We start from the raw sequence: 27,254 nt of genomic DNA on the forward strand, positions 1-27,254 counted from the left end.
ATTCTGTGAGAGCCATGCCCCCAGAGCAAATTAAAAAGAGAAAGAGAAAAAAAAACCCTGTGGCGATTTCAGTGAAGAACCCTATAAATGAGTATATTCAAACTAAATGTGAACTAATTTATAGATAAAAATGTATAGTGTTCTTACCTTATTTGACCCCCATAAGTCCTTACTTTATGGTAAATGTAGAAAACAAGTGAATTCCAAAGGCAAAAATCCTAAGTAGAAGTCTCTTCTTTTGGCTTTCTGAGTGCACATTTTGGCATTGTGAGTGGAAGCAAGTATCTGATTTCAGTTATGCTTATGGTCACCCATAGTACAAATAGATACAATACCAGATGCAAAATAATCTAAGAAAATTATAACATTTGAGTGCTCCCATGTTATGTGGTATTCTGACCAATGTAACTAATTAATAACATAATAGCCCTTATAAAAAGAACTGTGGTATTGTAAATTACAAGTGTGGTACTTATTACCAACCGACACAATGAATATATCTTGCAGTAGTTATTAGTCTAATCCCATTAATTCAAATCTTAATTGGAGTCCTAATCAGTTGAAAAAGGATGGCACTGAAATAACTACAGATATTAAAATTTCTATGTGCTTTATTATTTTGAAAAGTATATGATATGAATGCATGCACTAGTGAAAGAAACTGTATGAACACTTCAGAATCCCTCATTTACATGGTGACAATTGATATTTCTAATAGTCTCTTTTTTATTTAATTGGTTCTAAATACCTTTAAAATGATATTTTGTTAAGAAGTTAAGTAACTGTCAATACTTTAATGTTATATTGTAATTCTTTTGAAAGTATTCTTTCATTTATACTTTCACTAAGTCATACTGACCTTGTACTTAGTCTGTGATTTACAGTAACCTTTTGTATTTCAATACCTGTGAGTTGTTGGAAAAGCACATCCCTCCAATCACAGCTGTTTTAATTAGCATGTTTATAAGGCTGTCATCCTACCTAGGATTACATAGGTTTAGTATCCACAATGCCTAGCATATAGTAGATACTTAGTTTCTTGATTATTGCATGAATGAATGACCAGTTTACCCTTCATTCCTTCAAACCCATGCTTAAGTAAATTGTCTTACCTTGCAGTTGATTCCAAATAACCTAATTGAGAGTGTAACCCTTTTCTAAGACAGGACCTCACCAATTACTCTATTTCTCAAAACAAGTACAGCCATTGAAAAACCAAGGAATTGCAAAGTAACTACAACATTTGCTAGTATGGATTTATCAAGTCTTTACCTGAGCTCAGAATCTTTTGTGCATCCAAAAAAAGAAAAAAGAAAGAAAGAAAAGAGAATTGTTACCACAAATGTTTAAGGAAAATTCTGCTGGTAAAATAATCTAATGACACAAATATTAAAAGATAAAACATGTGTTTTATTTAATAGTTTTCATTGTAGGAAAACATAAAAATAAAACACTAGCTATATTTGTTGTTGTTTGCTTCTAAAATTTTTTTCTTATGGGTTGCCTGGAGACTTGAATGCTATTAAATTAACCTTTCTGAAAATGATTAATATACAAGCTATATTTATTTTGCTTTATGTAATTAATCTAGCTGCAATTGAAACGTGAGGTACATCTGTATGTGTATTTTCTTCTGCATCTGAAAAAATAATAATCTTTTATTCCCAATCTAGAAGCCACTAGTAATTAACTCTATCAGATCATTAATACAGTTCATCTCTTAATTTCTCAGCACGCTGATATGCAGCAGAGAGTTGAAAGCACTGTTAAAATGTAGATAGATGTTATCTGCTCAGCGCCCTTTATCCACTCTGTTATCTCAGTAGAGCTGCTGTGTTAGCATAGCAAGATCTGGGCCTTGCAAATACGTTCTATTATGCAGTCCTTTCCTTTGAGTGTTCTTAAACCAATATCATAATTATTTTTGCAAGTATTGTATCCAGGCAAAAGTCAGGTTACTCACCAAAACTTGTCCAGGGTAACTACTTTGCCTTCTACCTTTTAAACAGTGGGTCCCCATTCAGTGCTCTTCATGGCCTTTACACAGCTAAGTAGCTTGTAGCTTGAGTATCACTAGTGCAGTAGTGCGGGCCCTTTTTCTCCAACTGTTTAGTCTCTAACTCTTTCCACTTCAGTTGTATTATGTAAAGGCCACGTTATTTAAAAGTCAACTGAATATTTTAAGTGTACAGCTTTCTTCTTTAAAACTAAACATTTTCTAATTCTAGATTATATTTTAGGAAAAATGAATAGCATTAAATCTATCTATTCTGCATTCTTTCCTGTTCTTTGACCTACTAAATGGTTGACTTCTACTTGCACTTTTTCTCTATATGTATTGGAAAATGTTTAGACTGTATAGAATTAACAGTCATTTCCATTTTTGTCCTTTTGATTTATTTTTATATCATTGAATGCTTGAACATAACTGCTTAGGTTTTCTGATTTTATTTTTTATATTTAATATTTTATGCATTTAAGGGTTCTATTTATGTTTTAAATCCAGTTATGAGGATAACAGTCTTTCTTTGCATTTTGACTTCTAATATGAATTTCTTATTTGTGGCGTAAGTATAGTAGCTTTTTAATTCTTTCTCCCCTTGTGTTTATTCAAAATAGCTCTACCCATCTGTTAGTTTTCTACTTCAAATATTTTTGTTTCCAAAAGTGTTAGGCAACCAATTGTAAATTATTCATGGACATGGTGGACAGTGATAATATGAACATAATATGAGGTGGTACAAGTCTCATTTATTTAAGTTAAAATTCATCAGACCTTTTGCCACATCTGATTGACAGGAGGTAAAATAAAGTAGCCTTAATTTTATCTTTTTTGTTGTTGTTAATCTTTTGGGGAAGGTGAGGGTAGAAGTACTAGGAGCTGAAAGAAGAAACAGGTGCCAAGCAATGTTCTAAGTACTTCACATATTTTAACTCTCTTAATCCTCATGAGCTCTCCGAGGTTTGTGCTGTTGTTATCTCTGTACTGTAGGGAGGGTAGGAAACTAAGGCACGGAGTGCTTGATAACTTGCTGTATGACTAGTAGGTGAAGCCAGTACCCAAACCAGGCAGTATGACTCCAGTATGCACTCTCCCTCTCTAAACAGTCTACACGGGTCACAACCCTTACAATCAGGGTTCAAATAGATATGATTCAGTTCAGTCTTCCTCTCTCCTTTGCCTTCTTCTCTGGATCTTGCCCTCTAGCTCTAAAGCATTTGTTTACCTTATTTTTCACGGCCTCAGATCTGTACACGTATTAGGCTGCACCACTTGGGTTTCTGAGACACCCAACAGGTGAGGTACCCCCATCAGGAGCACATTTTTCAAAGTGTCCATGTCCTTTTTTCACAATCCCTATCTTTTTTTTCTCCCTAGTGACTGGTTTGTCTATGTAAGATATCCTCTTGTCAAATCCACACCAGCCTTCAGAGCCTGGACCAGAGCCAGCCCTAAGTATCTGGTTTCTTAGGTCCCTTTCTCCAAGGCCCTGGCTCTCCTAGTGCTTACGAACGCACACTTGGCACCAAGTCTTAGCTACACTCAGGGGAGAACTGTTACAGTCCCTTTGCTTCCTCCCTTTAGTTCCCTGCCTGAGACCGGAGAAGAAGGTGAATGTTTGGGGTTCTGAAGTATCCCTTATTGCTCCTGCAGACCCTTTATCAAGAAAGCTGGTGTGCAGTTGGTAGGTGCAGAGTTGTCGTTCTGCAGTCACTGTTTGTTCAGTTGGCAAGTTGACATAAGTAGGTCAGACAGAAGTAAGATTGTCCTTTTATGTCTTGTCCTGAAGTGGCTGCCCATTGCAATACTGTTTCCTTGTTAGGTTTAAATATTTGAAAATTTACCTCGCTTCCCTCTTTGTCATATTGTATCAGGTAGTTCTGTTCCAAGACGTAAAATATCCCTTAAGGAAATTTGTGTTCCCGTGTATGAGATTTAACAGTCCTACATCTTTCATAATGTGGTATTTTAAAAAATACCTGAATAGTGTTTTAACACTAACTTTAATGTTGGAGAGCTGTTTCCTTTAAGTAAATTGATCTGCTTACTTTGAATCCATTGCTGTAGTCCATATTTTTTCCTCAAGTTCTTATTCAGCCAAACATCACTCAGCAGCAGTTATTTAGCTTAGCCATCTGTCTTATTTCCCTCAGCAGTGACTTGTCTTTTAGAGTCCCCTTGATTCCAAGTCTGCAAGAACTTGATTTTTAAATAGTTTTAACCTTTCTTTCATATAGTTTTATGTATCATATCATTTATATATTATTTATTCCTCAATTTTGAAACTTCCAGTACATGTGTACTAGTTCATTTTAACTAACTTTTTAACAAACCAAAGAATTCTTTTTATAGTGCTATAGTAGATTTGAAACCATTTTATAGACTTTATAAAATATTAGTGATTGTTCTTTTATTATTTATTTTAAAAATACTTTAACTAGCACTCGTCAGTGATTCATAGGTAAAACGGAAAATCACAGTAGGAAAGAGAAGACCATGTATCACTTGCGGGAAGAAGATAATGTGGTGGGACTAGCTTATTTGAACTCACTTTCCTTCTCAGAACAGATAGAAACACTGGCCAAAATAGTAAAATGTGTGTCTGAAGGCATCAGAGAGTTACTAAGGCAGTGGAGAAGTATGGGTCCCAGTTGCAGAAAAGAAGGTTGAGTTCAATATTTGGAGTCCGTTTTCCCTTGAAGAGAATTCCAGTGGTGGCATCTGTCTGCCGTTCTTGAAGAGGTCACGGAAAGGTTAGGAATCTGGGCAGACTATTTGAGAGACTCCTGGAGGTATGGCAAAAAAAAAAATCCAGAGTTCCAGGCCATTCAAGGAAGGGAAGACTTTGATAACACCACCAGGCTTTGGGTGGGGACTCTGAACAGATTACTCCCTAACAGTAAGGGTGAACGAGAAATAGACCCCCATAGGGACTGGAGCCCAGCTTTGAATCTCAATTTGTAATTGAATTAAGATGACTCAAGATTGCTAGTGCCCCTAGTCAATTACCAGAGCAGATATAAATTCTTTATGAAAGAAGGTAGCATTATCTTAAGTGTCAGATTATCTTTACAGTTGTTTTTATATGACATCTATTAAAAATAACCAGGCATATCAGAAAACAAGGCGAAAACAAGATGAAAAATCATGAAAAACAAGAGAACAAGAGAAACAACAGTCAGTAGGAATAGATACACAGAGGATCAAAATAATGTCGTTAGACATGGATTTTAACATCACTGTGCTTAACTTGTTCATGGAAATAAAAGACAATTTCAGGTGAGAATTGGAAACCATTAAAAAATCAAAAGAAAGGATTGGAAGTACTGAAAAATACATTAATTGAAATCAAGAACTTAATGAGAGCTTAAGTTTCAGCTAAGCAGAACAGAAAAAAATTAGAGGAGTGCTAGACAGACTTGAAGAGAACATCTTACATGAAGCACTGGAAAACAACAGCACAGAAAATACTGGAAGGGGCTTAAGAGACATAAGGGATATGATGAAAGTTTTACAATGAATATAATTGTAGTCCCAGAAAAGGCAGAGATTTAGGATAAGCAGTATTTGACAGGAAACATCTGAATAGTTTCCAAAACTTTGGAAAGACATCAAGCTACAAACTAATGAAACACTACAAATTCCTGTCAAGATACAAAGAAAATTGCACCTGAGAGCATTACAATAGAAATTATACAAACCAAATATGAAAAGAAAATCTTAAAACAACAAATAGAGTAGATCCTATTCAAAAGCATTATTCACAATAGCCAAGAAGTAGAAACAAAACTACCCATCAACAAGATGTGGTATATCCATCTAATAGAATACTGTTCAACAATAAGAAAGAATAAATACTGATGCATGTTACATGTTACAACGTGAACGAGACTAAAAAACGTTGTGCTAGGTTAGAGAAGCTAAACACAAAAGACTATATATTACATAGTTCCATTTATATGAAATGTCTATAGAAGCAAATGTCCAGAAATCAAGCCAGAGGCCTTGGCTGGCGTAGCTCAGTGGATTGAGCGCGGGCTGGGAACCAAAGTGTCGCAAGTTCGATTCCCAGTTAGGGCACATGCCTGGGTTGTAGGCCATGGCCCCCAGCAGCTGTACATTGATGTTTTTTTCTCTCTCTCTTTCTCCCTCCCTTCCCTCTCTAAAAAGTAAATAAATAAAATCATTAAGAAAAGTTTTTTAAAAAAGGGAAAAAAAAAGAAATCAAGCCAGAGGCAGGGGCAGGGAATGTAAAATACACTGTACAGGGAATGTACACTGAGCTTCAGTTGGCCTCTTCCCTTGTTCAAAACAAAGCAACCAAAAAGAGGGAACTCCTCATTTAGGCTCTTCGCTGGTACAATTCTCTATACCTGGAAAACTGGAAAGTTCTCCCTCTTCTTTGCCTGGCTAATACATCCCAATACTTAAGGTGTCATCCTAAATGTTGTATCTTCAGAGTAACTACGTCCTTACCTCTCAATTTAATCAAGTCTTCTTATGATACTCTCTTCTAGCACCTCATACTGTCTTTTCATTGGTATTTATTACAATTGTGAATCATTTCTTACTCAACAAGTATACTATTCCAGTCCTGGGCCACAGGAGAAAACAAACCATAGAGCACATTTTAGTGGGAAGAGTTATATAATAAGCAAATAGGCAAATATATAATATAAGAAAAGATGATAACTGGTAGGGAGAACAATAAGACATGGTGTCGGTTTGGGGGAAGGATGTTTTTTATATAGTGTATTCAGGAAAGGTCTGTAATAATGTGATGTTGAGCAGAGTTTTGAAGGAAGAATATGTATACCTTTCAAAGTAATGCATTCTTGGTTTCCTCCTTTCCCTGGTAAATACCACTCTTGTAAATCAATATTCTTAAAATTCGAATTGTGTAGTGTTGTGTGTGTTTGATCATTCTTCAAAATAAGAGATGCAAAAATGTAAATATGTAGTTACAATCACTTGCCAACTAACATTTGTAAATTTGTATTACATAGCATGTTACCACTCTAAACCCTTTGGCAAGTTAAAAACATTAGCAGTTTCTCCAGAATGTGTCAGAATTATTTTACATAATTGCCAAATTCTATCCCATGTCTATGAACTTATAAAAAACAAAACAGTAGTAATTTCTCTTGTAGAGATGGCAGAGAGCAAGGAAAGAGTTTAATTTGCTAAAATGAGAAAAATTAAACTTTCTGACATAATGAAATTGAAACTGTCTTAAACATCATACAAAAACCAATTCTGACTACTTTGTCTTCACCCCTGCCTTAAGTTATCAAGCTACTTGCTTTGTTATTCAATTTGTGTATCTGTAAAGAGCCACGTGTTACCTATTGAGAGTTCTTTTTTTACTGTAAGGACAGTCGTGTGTATCTACAGAGGTAGGATATCACTTTTATAATTTCCTCACCCCTTTCCACCAGTTTTCTTTCTCCAGTAGTAGCTTAAACTAATAAGGTCAAAACCTCAGTAAATTTCTAGGACTTCCTGCCAAGATGGAGGTGTAGGTAGACACACTGTGCCTCCTCTCACAGCCAAAATAAGGACAACACCAATTTAGAAACAAAAAACAACCAGAACTGACAGGAAATTGACTGTATGGAAGTCCAACAACCAAGGAGTTAAAGTAGACACATTCATCCAGACTGGTAGGAGGGGCGGAGATGGGCAGCTGGGTGGAAAAGGGTCACGGCAAAGCAGTGGCTGACAGGGGCACACAAGGCATCAGCGGGTGGACCCAGCGAGGCAGCAGATTCTGCAGGGACGTGGCGCACAAGGTGCCTGGCGGACCAGGGGTCCCACATTTGCACACAGACAAACCAGGCGAAACCGCGGAGGGAGACGACTGCGCGCCCCAGGGCAGGGAAATAAAGCCTCAAAACACCAACTGAAAACACCTGTGAGAGTTGAGGTGGTGGGAGAGACTCCCAGTCTCACAGGAGAGTTCGCAGGAGAGACCCACAGGGTCCCAGCACATACACAAACCCACCCACCTGGGAATCAGTACCAGAAGGGCTCAGTTTGCTTGGGCAAAGCGGCTGAAATCCAGCAGAGAGTGGAACAACCGCCATTGTTCCCTCTCGGACCCCGCCCCCACATACAGTGTCACAACCCAGCAGCTGGGTTGCCCCAGCTTGGTGAACACCTAAGGCTCCGCCCCTTACTACATAACAGGCTCATCAAGACAAAATAAATGGCCCAAACAAAAGAACAGATCAAAGCTCTAGAAAAAAATACAATTAAGCGATTAAGAGATCACCAACCTATCAGATTCACAGTTCAAAGCACTGGTTATCAGAATGTTCATAGAATTGGTTGAATTTGGTCGCAAATTAGATGAAAAAATGAAGGCTATCCTAAGTGAAATAAAGGAAAACGTACAGGGAACCAACAGTGATGGGAAGGAAACTGGGACTCAAATCAGTGGAGTGGACCAGAAGGAAGAAAGAAACATCCAATCAGAAAAGAATGAAGAAACATGAATTCAAAACAATGAGGAGAGGCTTAGAAACCTCCAGGACAACTTGAAACATTCCCATATCTGAATTATAGGGGTACCAGAAGGAGAAGAGGAAAAGCAACAAGTGGAAAAGTTATTTGAACAAATAATAAAGGAGAACTTCCCCATTCTGGCAAAGGAAATGGACTTCCTGGAAGTCCAGGAAGCTCAGAGAGTCCCAAAGAAGTTGGACCCAAGGAGGAACACACCAAGGCACATCATAATTACATTACCCACAATTAAAATGAAGGAGAGAATCCTAGAAGCAGCAAGAGACAAGGAGACAGTTACCTACAAAGGAGTTCCCATCAGACTGTTAGCTGATTTCTCAAAAGAGACCTTACAGACAAGAAGGGGCTGGAAAGAAGTATTCTAAGTCAAGAAAGGCGAGGATCTACATCCAAGACTGCTCTATCCAGCAAAGTTTTCGTTCAGAATGGAAGGGCAGATAAAGTGCTTCTCAGATAAGGCCAAGTTAAAGGAGTTCATCATCACCAAGCCCTTATTATATGAAAAGTTAAAGGGACTTATCTAAGAGAAAAACAGATAAAAAACAGGTATAGTAAAATGACAGCAAACTCACAATTATTGACAACGACACCTAAAACAAACACAAACTAAACGAACAACTAGAACAGGAACAGAACCACAGAAATGGAGATGACATGGAAGGTTAGCAACAGGGGAGTGGGAGGAGAGAGGGGGAAAAGGTACAGAGAATAAGTACCATAGACAGTAGGTAAAAAATAGACAGGGGGGGGAGGGTAAGAATAGTATGGGAAATGTAGAAGCTAAAGAACTTAAAAGTATGACACACGGACATGAACTAAAGGGGGGAATGTGGGTGGGAGGGGGTGTGCAGAGTGGAGGAGAGTGAAGGGAAAATGGGACAACTATAATAGCATAATCAATAAAATATATTTTTAAAAAAGAAGTACAAATAATTAGTTACAGAATAGCCATGGGGATGTAAAGTACAATATAGGAAATGGAGCAGCCAAAGAACTCATATGCACGACCCATGGACATGAACAATGGTGGGGGGATTGCCTGAGGGGATGGGGGGAACTGGGTGGAAGGGGCAAAGGGGAGAACACTGGGACAACTGTAATATCATAATATAATATAATTTTAAAACCTGGGTAAGTTTCTGAAGTGAAGTAAAGAAAAGCTAGTTAGAAGAAATGATTATGAATCAGAAATCTGGTCTGTTTTATCCTAGAAATTCTTTTCAATTTTAATATATGAAGTCCCCAGCAGTTATTTTCTAAAAGAACTATATCTAGGGAAAGAGATTGAAAATGGAGAATACTATTGTTTTCATTATTTAATATGTAGAAGGTTGTTGACTAAAAGATAAAAGGGAAAAACTAAGCAGAAGAAACATATTAATAAAGAGAAAACAAATTTATGGAAGGTAATCGGCATCATATGGCATTTTATCACTGTGGACTAATTTTCATGAGTGTCCTTATTTTTGGAATTACTAATTATAATTAATTTTATACATCCATTGGATTAATGAGATAGTATCAGACAAATAATAGAAGTAATTGCTTTGTGGGCACAGCCATCAGAATATCTTTAAGAGCCTTTTAAATATAGATTCCCAGGCCTCACCGCAGACTGAACGGATCAGGACAGACCCAGCGGGCGTTAACTAACCAGCCAACCAACACCAAGCCTTAGATGGACATTTTTGAACCGCTGCTCTCAACCACTCGGTTTTGTAGCTAATAATAATATGAGGTGGTATGTTACGTCTCTTAAAAATGAGATTGGCTTTAATGCCTGAAAGTTATTGTCTCCTCCAGTGAAATCAGTTTTTAAGACATACAGTGCACTAAGTCTTGTGACCTTATAGCATCACCCAATTTTGATTTTGGTTTTGCCTTACTGAAAACACTTTAACCAAGTTTGATGTCCCACTTTGTTCACCAGATATAACTCCAAATGTCTAATAGTACTGACAGAGATAAAATCCAGCCTCCAAGGATTGAGTGTTTGACATTTAGATTATTCAAAAGATTGTTAACTAAGCTGTGAAAATCTTATTGTGGTTGTAAGGTAGGCTATGAAAATCGAAGTATTAAAGCAATGTCCAGCCCTGGCTGGTGTGACTCAGTGGCTTGAGTGCCAGCCTATGAACTGAAGGGTCATCGGTTCGATTCCCAGTCAGGGCACATGCCTGGGTCCCCAGTGCAGCTGCATGAGGGGCAGCCACATAATTGATGTTTCTCTCCCACTCTTTCCCCTCTCCCCCTCTTTCTAAAAATAAAGTCTTAACAAAATAAAGCAATCTCCATATCATTTAAATAAGTGATGTTTGAAGGAAAACACTTATGTGTACTGGTTTGCTTTTTAAAATCAGTCACATTATTTTAAATCTGTCTCCTGTACAGAATTACAGAACTTTACATATAGAAACCATGTGATTCACACTTTTTTGTAATCTCAAGCTTGCATAGTACCTTACTAAGAATAGTCACTTCTCATGTTTGCTGACAATATTTTCCCATTAATGATGTCTTTCTGCTGAACTGATAAGCCTTTTACTGTGATATTTTGTGATAAACCACACAGACTTGTTAGGGCACTTAGGTGGGTGATATCACTGTAAAATGACTTAAACTGATCCATCCTACTCTTAACATTGGCCTTGTTACTAACAGATATTTGAGCCAATAGGTCTCAAATGCTATCCTAGAAATCCTGATTACCCCCCCATTTTCTCTTCATTTTTAAAATTATGGCTCTTGCTTTTGAGCTTTCAATGTTTTTCTTAGCACAAGTTAAGGGTAATTATTTAGCAGGTTCAGGTTCATCTTTCACGTATATTTGCTTACTGTTCACCTTTGGAACTGGGCAGAATACCCCTAGCATACAAAACTATATGGGAAGAAAAGATAAGAAATGAGATTTTTTTCCCTAAAAATTAAAGTTGTTCATCTGTTAGTATATCTGGATAAAATAAAATTCTAGCTACAATGTAAAGAAATCTATGTTAATTTAGAAGCTTTGGAATCAATCACTTTGGAAGGTAAGAGATATATCATAAATAAATATTTATTTTGGATTTATTTTAAAAGAATAAAAAGCCCTAAAGCTGAGATAATCATTTGTACATTTTAAAGGTCTTTTATTCTTTCTAGATTAATTTAGCCCTTAATTAGCCTGGTCATTTACTTTAGAATTTAATGTATTTAAAGTATAAAAGATAAAATACCTTCCTTTTATTACTGAAATACCTATGGAGGAATTTGGAGGAAAAAATGTATGCATTTGAGTTGAGAGTCCTGTGACTGGGAAAATTGGGTTTTTTTCCCCTAATTTTTATATTAGTCTCTTAGATGGAAATTAGGCAAATTATAAACACCGTAGCCTGCTTATCAGTAACTAACATTTTATCATAATTGAAGTGCACTAAAACCATATGAAATGCATGCATTTTACAATAATCAGTCTTTGAACTATTTTACCTTGCAATGTGACTATCACAAAAACTGTAAATGCATGTGAATTGGTTTTTTGTTTTTGTTTTGGAAGAATACCATCTTAATTCCACTTCCACTGGAAAATAAAACAAAATTTTTGTGCACTTTTTAAAACATTCTTAGATGATATTTAAAGTCCGTGACTGATTAAAGAACCATATCAATGTGCTTTTAAACATGGATCAGTTCACATCATGCAGTGACTGTCCAGGAGTGCAGTGATCTGCATAATCCAGAGCTCATTATCACAGCTCAGTGATCAGTGAATTTAGACAGGAGCTTAGTGAACCTCTGAGGAAATGAAATTAGAGACCCTTGAAACTGCTAATTTGAATTAATTCAACAAAATTAATGTTTGCATATAAAAAAATTTAGAAGGAAAGACAGTTCTGAGCCCTTGAAACAGAAAGCCACTTTACGCATTTGAACTTCATTCTTGGAGGCCGGTTTGTGGGCTATTAGGAAGCATTGTCATTTCTGTTGTCCTCTTACTCAGCCCCAGAGAAAGTTTTCACAATTTCCTTGATCATCATAGATTGCTTTTTGTTGAACATATGTCTAAGTAACGCTAGGTGTCAGATAAAGCTGTCTTATGGTTCCCACCACTTCCTCACACCCATCAGGCTAGAACTGGTGTTTCTGCTCTGTGCATGCAGCTCACCCTGTAGTGCTTTGTTCACATAGCGAGACATGAAAAGGCAACTCACAGGCACTCATTAAAACTTGCTCATTGAATAATAAACTTTAATGATTTTCTGGCCCACCTCTCCCATCTTATACTTCGGGAACTGGAGTCACGAATGGTTATATTGTTTACACAAATATGCAGAAACTACCTATAATGATTGGGGAAGCCCATGGGTTTGGAATTCAGATTGGTCAATACCATTGTAGTTTTGTGGGTTTTTTCTGTTACCATGTCAGCTACATTGAAGCTTCCAGTCCTTCAGAGAGGCAAAGCAAAGCAGCCCACAAAACTATGTCACAAACTAAAGAAAGACAGGAATCAAGCAAAAGCAATAAAAAACTAATTGAAATTATTTTGAATGTGAATTTGTATACAAGCAAATGTTGAAAGCTTCTTGAAAATACAGAGAGGGTCCTGTTTTTCTTTTTATATATACTCTTTCCATTTTACAATTGGATAAATTCCCATAATAATAATAATAATAATTGCATCCTGGAATGTGAGTTGCAAGGGAGCAGAGACCATGCTAGTGTGTTGACTTTGGGTATACCCAGCACCCAGAATAGGGCAATTAGTGTAATAATTAAAAATGATAACTCCCCAAAGAATTCTAAAAACTCAGAGAGTAAAGAGTTCATTTTAAACATGTGACATTGGATCTTATCAATCTAGAAACTCAGCTTAATAAAATACTGTTAGTGTTGCATTTCCTATTTATGGTGGTCTGACTGTGTTTGCCTTTGTTTTTGTCCTCAGTTTTATTGAAAGAAATTCTTTTTTAATAATGATTACAAATTAGTGTGATAAACTTTACATTTATGAAGAGAAAGCTTCTACCCATAGTAGGAGAAACAAATAGGTTGAAATAGGTGCTGAGGATCTTATCCAAAAAAATAAATCAAAACAAAAGATTGAAAACTATAAAATCAAAATGTATTTGCATTTCTGCATATTTTCATGTAATTAATAAGCCTAATAATCTTTGTTTTACCTGTGTAACATAAACCTTAAGCAAATATTTTAATTCAATTTTTAATGTAAACTTTATAGTCAAATCTACGATGTTACAAAGAATTTGAGTTTTTCAACTTCCAGTTTTCCATTTAATTATTCTCTTATCTAACATTAAGAAACAGTCAGTTCTTCTAAAACAGCTCTTGGATTTTTCAACAAATGGAAGTTATCTTAGATCAAAACAAAGCTTCTGTTTCACTTAGTCTTGCCTAAAGGCAGGAGAATGGACTAGAAAACTTCTTAAAGTCCCCTCCCTTCACATCCCTGTGTTTTGTTAGCAAATCTCACTGCTTTTTAATAAGCTAGAATGGATGGAACCCACAGTATCCACTAAAGACGGTAGAAATTACACCTTTCTCCTGAATTACCATGCTCTGTAAAGGAATTTTCACCTTTATTATTGAAAAGTTAGACCTTAGAAATACAGTAAACAAATGTAACGCCTTAAATAAAATTGTTTCTCAGCCCATTGGAATAAAGTTTTTGTTCTCTACTTTATAGCTATAGTTTCCCTACATTATTTTTATTGTGATTGTATTGGCAAATCAGGTGTGAGATTAGATGTTGGATGTTCCATGTAATCTGCACAGAAATCAAATTATTTAACCTCCAAGCCCACGGTCCCCCTCCTGCTGGTTTGCTGTTAAATATTCAGTATTTTCTTGTCATGAATACAAATGGAGGACAAATTGGAATCTACAGACAGCTGACCTGAGCTCAGATTAGAGACTGGGGGGCTTGCGCTGTTTTAAATGTTTTAATTATCATAGTCCCAGTAGCCAGTTGAAGGACACACATAAAATCATTTTTTAACAAAAGAAAAAGAAAAAGCTTAGTCTTCCTTCCTCCTCTTAATGTGAATGTTGGCGTGTAGTTACATTTTCACTTCCATTGGAACTGTACTAATTTGCTGCATTAAATTAGGTCTATTAGTAGTAATGATTTTTAAACCGCTTCAACATGTATAGTAATATTGTCAGTTGGTATGTGTTTTCCTTATAGGAAAGATGTATATTTCTCATTTTATTGTAGAGACAATAGATTTGTTTATTTGTAAAGCCTAACTTAGAAAACAGGTCTAGTAGTTCACATTCAATGTGGTAAAAATATATGGAAATAATTGACTAATTTAGACATGATAGTGTGTATTTGCACCAGCAAAGCATACAGAAGTCAAGTAAAATGACCTAGAATGATCATTCTGGTAATTAAAAATATTTAATGTTTTATAGTTTGAGATTTATTTTTAAATATTACTACTTAATTGAAAACGTTTCCAATTCTGAATTGGCAAGTTATGAAGCAATTAAAATAATTGTATTGGCTGATGAAATAAAAAAAATTATGGGGCATTTACACAGCAAAGAGATGCACTTTAGATCTTAAGACAAATTTAAGTAAGTTTATTTTAAAAGTAACTCTCCATTAATATTCACTCTCAAGAATATATTATTCTGATGCCTACAGTCTTGAATTTGCATTTTTGTTCCTTGTATATGTTTGTGTAACATTGATTTGATTAGTTATGCCTGACTAGTAAGCAGTGAAACATTTTTATATACTCTTGGGAAATAAATTTGGCAGAAAATCAGCATGAGTAGATTTAATTATCACTCTGAGACCTTTTCCTTTTCTAGCTTAGTGATCCTGAAACTCCATGTGTCTCACTGAAATCTGTGTGGACGCTAAGCTTCGCTTCCCAATTTGTTCCTCCACGCAATGATAAGCCAAGCAATTACTGGTTTATTGATTTTTCATCATGGCAAATTTAAAGTTGATTTTTTCCTGAAAAGGCAGGGGTGATTAAGTGTTTCCCCTCGGTTTAGTACAAGAGAGCTATGTGGCAGAATCTAATATCCTGAGGTCAACCTCTGCAGGCAGATAATACGGTGTCTCGGCCACGTGTTAAAGAGAGAAATCAGGGCTACAAATGTGATAGGATATATGTGGAGACAGTTTAATTTGCTACATTTATATGAACAAGTCATGTGGCACAGGCTTGGAAAACATCATTTTGAATGAGCTTAGAAGTGAGGCCCACGTGGGCAGAAAGAATGAGTACAAATAAGAAAGATGTTATTGGTTATTAAGGAAATTTCACCATCATTTTTAAATGAAAATAAACCATGCTATAAAAAGATGTTCAAAACAGAGTGAAATCCACATATACCATTTTGAAGATTTGCTGGTCTGTAAAATGTAAAAATAAATAACCTGTCATGTAAGAAAATCATGATTAAGCTGTGTATACTAGTTTTAAAAATATATGCATTCTAATGTCTTCAGGCAGTTCTCCAGCAGCAGTATATTTTTGTGCTTTTCAAGGTAGGAATTTCTGAATCAAAGAACTCAATGCTGATTCCAAACAATTTATACAATGCTTTAATAACTATTTCGGAGTAGTATTGTTTTACAGAAGTTTTGCATTATTAGTTACCACTAGGAGGATGGGCAAACACTCAGGTGTCACTGTGGGGGGCTTCAGACCCCAGTGTGGCAGGGGCGCACACCGGCCACTCGGTTGGATATTTACTGTCATCCTTGTATAAAATGGGAGCATTTGAGTTTTTTCCAGTTAGAACAAACAAATATGTTTGCTAAAATATAAAATAGAAGATGTGTGGTGGTTTCTCTTGATCTGTATTTGAAACATTCGAGCAGAATGTTGAACAGATTGAACTGGGTCCTGAATCTGCAGAGCCCATTTTTCAGCTGGTTTCATTATTTTTCTGGATGATTCCTCAGTATTTATTCATTAGCAGTCCCTGGTGCTGTACCTTTATCAAATGGTTCAGGAAAACTCTGTTTTTCTCCGGTAACCTGAAAGTGAAGATCACAGGCCACTGCGTGTGTCCTGTTTACTGAAGAGCCTACTGGGTGGTGTCATCAGTCACCACGTGAACATAGTTGGAGGTTGTACTTCCAGCAGATAACTGAAATGATTCCATATTTTAAATATTCAAATGTTTTTATTTCCAAAAAAGATAAACATTTAAATCCCATTTGAATCAACGGTGCCAAAAGCAAATATTTTATTGCATACACTAAGCCAGCTTATTCTGATTCTAATATATCTATTTAAACATTCCACCAAGGATATAATGTGAATATATTTAGATCATTAATAGCATCTGTTCTCTCACTAAGCACCCAAGCCGTGTATAACACCAGAGTTCTGCCTCTAATCAAGCCTTTTCCTGTGAATTAAAACCCATGTGGCTGGAATTAGATTGCACTTTCCATTCAGGATCCCTTTTCCCCTTCATCATTGTCTGAGCTCTGAAGTTCTGTGGTTTTTATTTTTTTCTCACATCTGACAGTAACTATCTGGCTCTGTTTTGCAACTGATGACTCTACCACCACACAGTTATATTTAGAAAGATTTGTGAGTTATTTTTAGTCATATGGTAGATTCACATGAGCTTATCATTTTCCAGTGTAGGCTGGATTAGATGGGCATGGTTTTCACTGACATGAAGTTTTTATTCAAAGACGCTTTTCCCTAAAACAATGAAAAATACAGAGTAAACGTCAAGCCACTGTATTGCACACCTGAAACTAATATAATATTGAATATTGTATGCCAACTATGGTTTAGTTTGTTTAATTACAGAAAAAATTCTAACTTTAATTAAAGAGTTTTCTACCTGGGTTGATGTGTAGTCCACATGTATATAAAATTCCCCCTGAGTACTTAAACTTAGATGATCTTAAAGGTTTGTTTACAAGCATCGAAGAAAAAACTAAGTTTTGTTTCATCAAATATGCTTACATTACTATATAGCAGCCATGCTGATTCTATTTCCTCATATATTAAGCAGTACTGTACCACATTCCCATCCCTTCCCCAGAAGCTTTACAGAGATTTTCAGACTGAGAAAATGCACGTCCTGTATATTACTCTTCAATTGTCCTTCCCTCTGCCAGTCTTTAAGGAAATGTTAGCTGATCTAATGACTGACTGGTAAGTCGCATTGTGATGCCCCTTACCTGGCTTTCCGTGTTGACTGAGCAGTAAGTGCCCTCATACAGTACATGGCGGTTTAGCGGGAGAGGTCAGTATGGCAACGGGATCTCTGCCTTGCTCTGTCATTCATATCCTTGCATTAGCAAACCCGTGTCTGCTCCACGCACTGTGTTAAATGGGAGGGCTCTGAAGAGAAATTAGTCAAAGTTTTTGCTCTAAAAAAGTTTTCAACCTTTGGCGGGGAGGGATATATAATGTGAATAAATAAGTATTAACAGTGTAGAAATAAGCCCCAGTAAGGAAATACAGGTAGACTGCCTGTGAAAAGGGGGGAGATTACTTGCAGCTGAGAGAATTGGGGAATGCCTTGAGGAAATTGCTTACATTTTTCAAATCTGTCAGTATGAACAAGCCTGGAGTAAACATGTAGGTGGCTGGGGGAGGTGAGAGAAGAGTTTTTAAGTTTATACCAAGTGTTTTTACCAGTGCTAGTACCTAAACATAGGTCACCGCATTTCAGCCCCACGACAATCCTATGAATGACATATTCTCGTTTTGTAAATAAGGAAATTCGACAGCTTAAGTGGCTTACTCAAGGTCATCCAACTAATAAGTAGTAGAGCTGGAACTTGGAAATTTATGTTCTAAATTTATTTTCAGAGCTCATTTTACTATGTTGCAGCTAACTAGCCCGCACGGCGATTGGACCTTGATCTTGCCTTCCACAGCAACATGGTCTAAACTATGTAGTGCTTCCCAAACCTGGCATACATCAGAATCACCTGAGGGTGGTTTTTTAAATATTTATGTTCCAAACACCTTATATATTTCAGCATTTTGAGGGAGTCGACCCAGGAACCTATACACTTTCTTCAAGTTCCTCCACCGATTTTGAATTTCAGCCGGCACCGATGCCCAGACGAGCACCTGGAAACTCGGCTCCCAGCGGTTGATCCAGTCAGTCACAGCCGTGATTTCCCGCAAGAATGAACCCGTAGTCGTGTGTTCGTAGTTAACCGCATCTCACTTTTTAAGCAGTCACTGATTCCGTGGTATGATTTTATAAGTGCCAAAATTTTTAATCAGACTTGGATTTTTTTTTTTAATTTGCAAACAGAACTTGAAGAATGGGTATCGGAAACTTGGCAGGAAATCCCAGGGACGGTAGCGGCGAGCAGCACCCGTTTAAGAAAGGCTGCCTCTCAAACAGTCCTGATGGCAGAAAAGGTTACTGTGAGCACAAACCTAGACACCGACGAGCCTAACTTGTAAGATTTTGAATGTGAAGAAGTTTTAGAAATACCGTAGGCAATTTGTTTTTCTTTGTCTTGTGTGTTAAGAGAACATAATTTTTAAAAATCTGTTTTCAGTCTGAAAGAGCTCTTCTAATAAGTAAAAAAAAAATCTAAGTGATAAGAAAGCACGGTGCCATAGTTTGACAGCTTTTTCTTCCTTACTGATGTATAAAAGAATTGTGTGTTGCAACCAGTGGCATCTTAGATTTGAGGAAATGCGATATTAGTACCTGCATCACATTATTTTATTGTACAGTTTTATCATTTAATGCCTCTGTTGTGACCTGTCATGTTCAGCTCAGATAAGCCATTCTCTGTAATAATGACCGACAAGAGGACTTTTCTCAACCAATGCTGAACATACTGGAGATTTTAGACATGAGAGAGGAGGTGCTTAGATGCTAGAGTATCAAGATATTATTAGAAACTTCAGAAGTTCTGGCAAAGTGTCTGTTATAGAACTAAAATTCCCTGATATTTTTTTTAAAAATTAATTTCCTTTTTGACAGGTGAAAGAGGCCATTCCCACATCAACCTTTACTGTTAAATGAGTAACTTATTTCTAACCAAGTTAAGCCAGGAGTTGAGTCTCTTTGTTTAACACTTCTCGAAGTAAAAGTTAACATCCTGCCTTTATCTAATTGCTATCAGAGACATTAGCCTATTTGGCTCTGGCATGATTCAATTGTATGAGGTCATGCAGCCTAGCTGTAATAACTTAAAGTGCTTCACTTGGTGATAAGAAAATATATTAAAATGCTCTCAGGTTCATTACTTATTGCCTAAGGTCATGCTTTATGGCCAGTCCATTTACTAACCCAAACTCACATTTTTAAGTCCTTTGATATAAGAAACATATTAAGTCCTAAGAAATTATGTTTGTATTTTAATCCACTTAAAGAAAAATTATTTATTTTCATGTTTACCACTCAGTAGAGGAGTTAGAAATATTTAATATCATGTCACGATATACATAAAACATATACATAAAACATATACATAAAAGATTTTTTCTTTAGCCTTAATTTTGAAGACAAATTTTAAAACCTTTAACAAGAAAATACTCTGCTTTATAAATGGGAAGCCTTGGATTTAATTTCATTTTTACCTTGATTTCTAATCCTCCTCTCTACTTTCATAAATAACTAAATGAGAGCAGGTCCCTCCAAGTCCACCCTTTGTGTCCCTCATGGGCATGTGTTGCTTCATTAGGCCAGCTCAACCACCTGGTGTGGAGTCTCTCGTCACGAGAGACTCTCTCAACATCTGGCATTAGCTATGATCTTTGTATACGTATGCTTAATTTCTTTATTGACATTTTATGAGAAAAAGAATGTGGGACAAATTAGCAAGGTGTATAGAACAATATAAAATAAAGCTGTAGTGGATTTGCTATGCCATAGTAGTTTACAGAATATAGAAGAAACAACACGGTAAAAGATCAATAAATATGTCAAATTAATTTATTTTAGAATTTAGTGTGAATGTATATAATATAAAAGATATGATGGGGCAATGTTGTTGGTTGAGTTATTAATCTCGCATCAAATGCCAATCATCCTTAAAAAGAAATTACATATTTCTTCTGCTATTAAACTGTTGTAGCTTTTTAATATCATTTTTAATAGGTTAAAACATTTAGGATGATTTGATAGTAAATAGGAAAAGGGATGGATATCTTATTAACTTTCTGAAAAATAATGTAGTTGAGTTTATGAACTAGGAAATATTAAATACTGTATGAAAGTGTTGCCTTATCACAGAAAAACCAACAACATTATCCATTATGTCCTGAAAAAATAGTAAAAGGATTTATTGGGTAACTATAACTGAACTAGTTACAATGAAACCAAAAGTCCTGTGGCTTGTTTTTAATTGCAAATCTATTTCCTTATTACCTTAACAATTTTTAAATAAATATAAAAAACTGAAATTATTTTTAGTGTAATTCTTCCAATTATTCTGTGCATTCAAAATGAAGCAAAATGGTCACCTTGTGCAGAAAATAGAAACAGTATGTAGTAACACAAAGTGCTGTTCTGTTTGTGTATTTATGTAGTCATTCCCGGTAGTAGTATTTAATATTTTTATTAGAAGAAAATTAAAAATGAATTACCAAATATGGTAGAGCTGTCAGCTGCGTCTATCTAATTTAGATAAAGTAGACATAATGTATATATTGACTTATGGTATGGGACAGTGTCGAGATCACATGTAATGGATCTGTAGGTGAGCCGAGGGAAATTTCAGCCTGGAGCGCAGGAGATGGAGACCGACTCCGATCTTAATCTGCTGACCTGCTGAGTGATCTTGATTAGTGTTCGTGTACATGTACAGCTGAGATTGTGATGTTTGTGCAGCTATTAAATGCATTGCTTTCATAACTTAATGGGACAAAGATTAACAGCAGCATCAAGCACTAATTTAATGAAGCAGATTCACTAAGTGTAATTTTAGCGGTTGAAGACAAACCTCTCTAATAATTTGTGCAGGGAGTAGAGACATCATTAATTATTCTGATACTTAAGTGAGGTCAGTACGTTAGATTACATAAAAGTTTTGCTTTTCAATTATATTTTGCTGCCCTATTTTGAGGTCAACTGAAACTGGTAATTTTATCATGGTTTTCCCCAGTTATGTGATTTATATAATAGAGATCTCATTTCCTGTTGTGTACTAGGAAATAGGCCAGAAGAACTCTAAAAGAAATAAAATACTAGCTATAGCAGCACTTTCACTGAAAACTTTGCCCATTAAAGACAGTTTTGTCTTAATTTGGCAGATATAAAACTGAGAAGTGTTAATGTACATTAAGTAGGTGTACAGAGTATAGATCAAGCACCGTATTTGTGGAAAGATGGAAACTTAAACTGGCTCTTGCAGCCAGACAACTCAGTCAGTTTCAAAGTTACCCAAGATAATGGGAGCACCAGGGTTTTTTTATTTTGGGGACATGGGGAAGGTTTGCCTAAGTAGCTGTGGCTCTTTAGATTCCAAATGAAGAATGTGAAGGGTTTCAATATAATTGACCTTGTTAAAATTCTATAATTTTAACTGCTAGGTGGACTTGAACTCAAATTTTTAGTTAGACTTGGTTAACCATTTTGACATGTAACAATTTAATATTGTCGTGCCAAAATAGTAAATGTGAAAGTAACTCAATGTAATTTTCATGTGTGGTCACAGAACACAGTGGTAAATACCTCTAGTACTTTTGACATCTCGTGGTACTAGTTGGAACCAACTCAGTAGACCGTTCTTATATCCTTTATCCAGAAGTTTTGCCTTCTATGTAGAATATGAAAACAAGGGTACAATTTTCATTTGTTGAAGCTAATTTTTCATATCTTGAAAAATTGAGTTTTTTGTTAAACTTCTAAGTTGTATACATTTTAATGTAAGCCTTTTCTAACAGTGTTAACTAATGACTTAAGACAGTTTTTAAAGCCATAACGTATTTTCAATCAAATAGTACTCTCATTCTGAAATTGGATAATTTTGAGCCAGTCAGGCCAAAGCTTCTGCTAGGCTGTTTTTGTTGCATAGTGCTCTCTGGATAACTGCAGATGGAATGGGAAACTGATCCGAGTGTGTCCTGCCCCAGGACGTTCTCCAGATTATTTTTCCTTTCTTTCTTTCTTTCTTTTTTTATTTCCCCTGTAAAGACATTGCCAATAAGTTCTGGAGAAACGACTTCTGTCTCAGATACTTTTTAAGTTAATACTTTATTTCTCCTCTAAGTGCCATTTGGTTTTCCTCTCATTCCCATCAGAAATAAGTCATAAAATGATAGATCTGTGAGGAATCTTAAAGATCATACGTAATTTAGTGGACTCATTGCTGTCTTTCTGAGAATTTCCCCCATCTCCTTCACTCCACCTCCACCCCCCGACCCCGCCCCTGACTCATCAAAAATGTGCAGTGGTAAAGGGGTAAAAGCAAAACCAGGGCAAAGGGAGGAAGGTATTTCTAAGACTATGGTTTAGAGAAAGAAACTCTAAACGTCACCCTGCTTTAAAAAAAAAAAAAAAAAAAAAAGAAAGACAGTGGCAGTTTCTATCAGGAAAACTCGTTCTGGAAGGACAAGCCTTACTACAGAAACAGGCAGAAGGAGGCAGGTTAGTATTTTATGTTAATTCACTTTACTCAGTGGTTCCTGACCTGACTCTGGTGGGTTTACAATAGTGGACACCTTCATTTATCTTCAGCGAGTCGGGGAGTTCTGGGAAGCAGATTGAAGGAGAGTAAGACTTGTTAAATCCCTTTTAACAAATGCTACAAGAAGCCCTAATCATCACCTACTGAGCTGAAGCAGCAGGTCATTGTTCACAACCAGGCGGTGGCTGAGCGCCTCGCACTGGGCCTCGCACCGTGGCTGGAGGTGCCAGTAAACTGAACTGCCAAATGGTCGTTCTCCCAGCCCAGGAGCAGCAGCTTCTCCGGCGGTTTCACTCCAGCCCTGTGTGCAGGTTAGGTTGGCTTTTAGGTGGTTTTCTGTTGGGAGCTGGAAAGGGAAAGAGAAGTCCGAGCAGAGAATATAGGAAATACTTTTTGTCCCATCCTCTTTCGGAGGTCCTTCAAAAACAACTCCTTCCTTTGTAAAGAAATGCTCCATACATGTACAAAACTAGAGAAAATGGATATTTTTATCTGGCCAGAGCAATCATGTTATAAATATTTAAGCCTAGAATGAAAATAATACTTGAAGTTGTAAAAAAGGGGGGGCTCCTTATAAGGTTTAGCAATGGAATTTTTGAAATTATGTTTTCAGTTCAATTTTGTAATATTCCCCCTTTTATCTTGAATGCAGTTAGGGAAAAAAATGAAATATTTTGTATTCTTAGGGTTTACTTAGCAAACAGAGGAGCAGTTGGATCATTTTCCTGTAGTCATACTAACGCGACCATAGCTAGGATTCAGACTCGGCTTACATGTCCCAAACCCTTGATTTTTTAAGTATATTTTCTCAGTTCCTAAAAAAAGGAATAAACTTGGCTCTTAACAAGAACAGTTGATAAAGTGTACTGTTTCTCTTGTCACAAAGCCCACTACTCATCACATCAACAGATACGTATTAATAAATAGTTATTAAGTACATAAACCTTATTAGGTATGAACAGGCACTTCTAAGATTTTTCCTTTCAAAATACTTTACCCTTGAAATTCAATTCTGTGGATGCCTTTAAAAAATATACACAATCTTAATTTATCACATTATCCGTATTTTATTCTTATAAAGCAGTATCTCCAGTATGAATTATTCATGAGACGCTTGGTGCCTGATTATGCACACACTGCCCTCAGTCGCTCAGGAAGCTCAGGTAATGGAAATGTGTTTTAATGACAGCTTAAATCAGGGGTCAGCACACTACAGCTGACCTGCCAAATCCAGCCCACCACCTGGTTTGTAAATAAAGTCCTGTTGCAACAAAAGCCACACTCGTTGTTTACATGTTGTCTGTGCTGCTCTCGTGCTACAACAGCGGAATATATTAGTTACAACAGAGGCAGCATGGCCTGCAAAGCCTAACATATTGACTGTCTGGATCTTTAGAGAAAAATTTTGCTGACCCTGGGCTTCAATCACATCATAAGAAAGTAATTCTAATACCATGGCATAACTACAGATGTAAGACAAGATATAATGATCCCCGTGTGCACACTATGTATCCTCACACAGGAATATATATGATATACTCAAAGTATAGTTTAGTGTGTCTTGATATCACCTGAGGATTGGTGTAAGTGCATTTGTAACAAATTTCCAGGTAATGATGATGCTTTGGTCTGGGGACCACACTCAGAGAGCCACTGGGACAGACCTTGACGATGACAAAGTGGTTGCAGGGACCTGTGACAGCATTCACTGAGATTAGCCTGAGTCTTCTGAAAACGTGCCACCCTTTCCTAGAGCAGGGCCGTAGCATTAAGTGGATTTGTTCAGCAGGGACAGAAAAATAGAATATAAAATACAATATATACAGGAAAAATTAGTAATTGTGTATAGTCAACAAATGTATGGTAATAATGCAGGGAAGATTGTGTTCAAAGTGGAAGGACGAAATGGCCCTTTACTATGTTGTATTCTTTTTTCATTGAGAGACCTGCATGCACATGCTGCACTTCCTGCTTACTTGTTGAGTGGCCCTGGCCATGTTGCTTAGTCGCACTGAATTTCACTGCTTTGTATAAAAATGAAGAAAGCAATGCCTATCTCACAGGAATTTCATGAGAACTAACTCATAAAGTACTTTGTTAAGTTCCTCCAGGTGTTAGCTGGAGACTGTGTAACTTCAGAATCCTGATTACGGGAGGAAATAGAGAGCATACCTATTAGGAAGTGATCCCATCATTAGGAAAAAGGAAACCTTAAAAGTTTGTTGGGGGAAAAAATTATCAACACTGACTTCACTGAGTTATTGAACGTATTAGATTCATTTGTTAGGTATTTCATTTAAATTCTGAGGTTTGGCCTTCAAATTTCCATTAATTTGGACTGGTTAGACTTTTGAGGTTTTCATCTGTCAAAATTGTTAGCTCTTGGGTATTGCTAACACAAATATTGATGTGTAGCTTTGGCCTCTTGGCTATCAATGGAAATCAGAAAGTCAATAAACTTAATAGCTGTTCATTACATAGTTGATGCATTTGCAGGACTATGTTGAGTACTGTCAGTGAGTGATCAATTCAGTCAAAATCTATTACCAGATCACTGCCACAAAATTTTTATAATACACTATTTTATTTATGACTACATATAGCTGCTACAGCACTTTTTAATGAAGCAATCTTTTGTCTTATGGGATTCATATTGCTTATAATCTGTGGTCTTTCCACTCTATGGGAAGCACCTCCCACCTAGGAGGTATCATTCCTAGATTAGTCCTTTCTTCATTTAAGCAGGGGCTCTAACTCTCAAGTCAGCTTCCAACCTAGGATTAATTTCATCTAGTCTGTTCACTCAGCCAGTTTACCCTCACTGAATCCCTCCTATGTGCTAAGTCTGTGGGAGTACGTAGATCTTAGCTGTTTTGTAGTGTGTCAGCTAGTTGGTGGGGATGTATAAAACTATAATATAAAGAGAATAAAATAAATTTTATATTGGGCATTCAAATAAGCAATTAACTCTAATCAGTGGGAATTTGGGAAGCTTTATAGAATGGCTTTTGAGCTGAATTTTGTAGAAGTAAATTCACATTGTGAAGACTAGATGATAGACATTCGACCTGAGGGAAGAACTCGAAAAGAAGTATTACATGCTGTAAAAGTTCAAGGAAGAGTTCCTAATCAGACTTACAGGTCAAGGGATAATTTCTGTAGAAGGTAAATTCTGAGCTGAGAGTTAAAGAACAAATAAGGGTTATCTAGATGAAAGAGGGAGAAGTTAGGAGTTTTCCAGGTAAAGAGCACAGCATTTGTGAAACCTAGACACAAGAAAACATGGTTTCTCAAATAACTGAGAACTGAAAGGATTTCCGAATGGCTGAAACCAAGTGATGTGTGTATGGTAACGAGGCACTCCAAGTATACAGACCTGATGCAGAGATTTACAAACCCTCCTTAACAAAGGAAAACTCTAGAAATGTGGTAAGGCTAGAGATTGACCCAGAGAGATTTTTATAGGTGATACTATGAATATCTGTTGTTCTGGGAACAGCATTTGAGTAGCAACACCTTGAAAGACCGTAAAGGAGTCGTGTTGCTTAATGAAAGTAGATGGCCTTTTATGTGTATGCAGTAAAATGTCACAGTCTTTGCTTTGTAGCAGAATTAGGATTATTCTCTATCCAGGGAAAAAAATTACAGGAATGTGAGGGTTTTCAAATGTTAACCAAAAACTTTTAATAAGAATTCTTATACTATCTTAGTTTTTAACCTGGGGCATTAAAGATTTGGGAGTGTTAGGGGATTGTGTTTTGTTTGTTTTAAATATTAGCCTTTTTAGTGAGGAGTATTAATTGATTTAGACTTGGCTTCTGAGAGCTTTAGCCAGCTTCAAGGCTGTGATAACCACACCACGCGTGGCCCAGTCACCTGACACCCTGGGACAAGGCCAGAGATCTTCCCTGTCTCTCCGTGTCCTGCTTGTTTTCTGTCTCTCTTTTATCTTTTTCCTTTCTCTTCCACCTTCCTTTTTCATGACTTTTTTGTGGGTCTGTTCATGTCACATGTGCCTCCCTGCCCTCTCTCTTTCTGTATCTGTTTGTCCCCTACCCGCATTTTTCTTATTCTCCTCTTCACGAGATATAACCAAAGTCTGTATTTTATTTGTTATAAATT

The 27,254-nt window shown here is 36.4% G+C and overlaps 1 protein-coding gene across 1 annotated transcript in view; it reads left to right on the forward strand.

Moving 5' to 3' along the window:
• The window catches only part of RSRC1 (arginine and serine rich coiled-coil 1), a 332,002-nt gene that overhangs the window by 279,340 nt on the left and 25,408 nt on the right, over positions 1 to 27,254 (forward strand). The window lies entirely within an intron of this gene.

The sequence above is a fragment of the Phyllostomus hastatus genome, unplaced genomic scaffold (assembly GCF_019186645.2).
Source record: "Phyllostomus hastatus isolate PE091 unplaced genomic scaffold, TTU_PhHast_1.1 phas_contig_86, whole genome shotgun sequence".
Classification (NCBI taxonomy): Eukaryota; Metazoa; Chordata; class Mammalia; order Chiroptera; family Phyllostomidae; genus Phyllostomus; species Phyllostomus hastatus.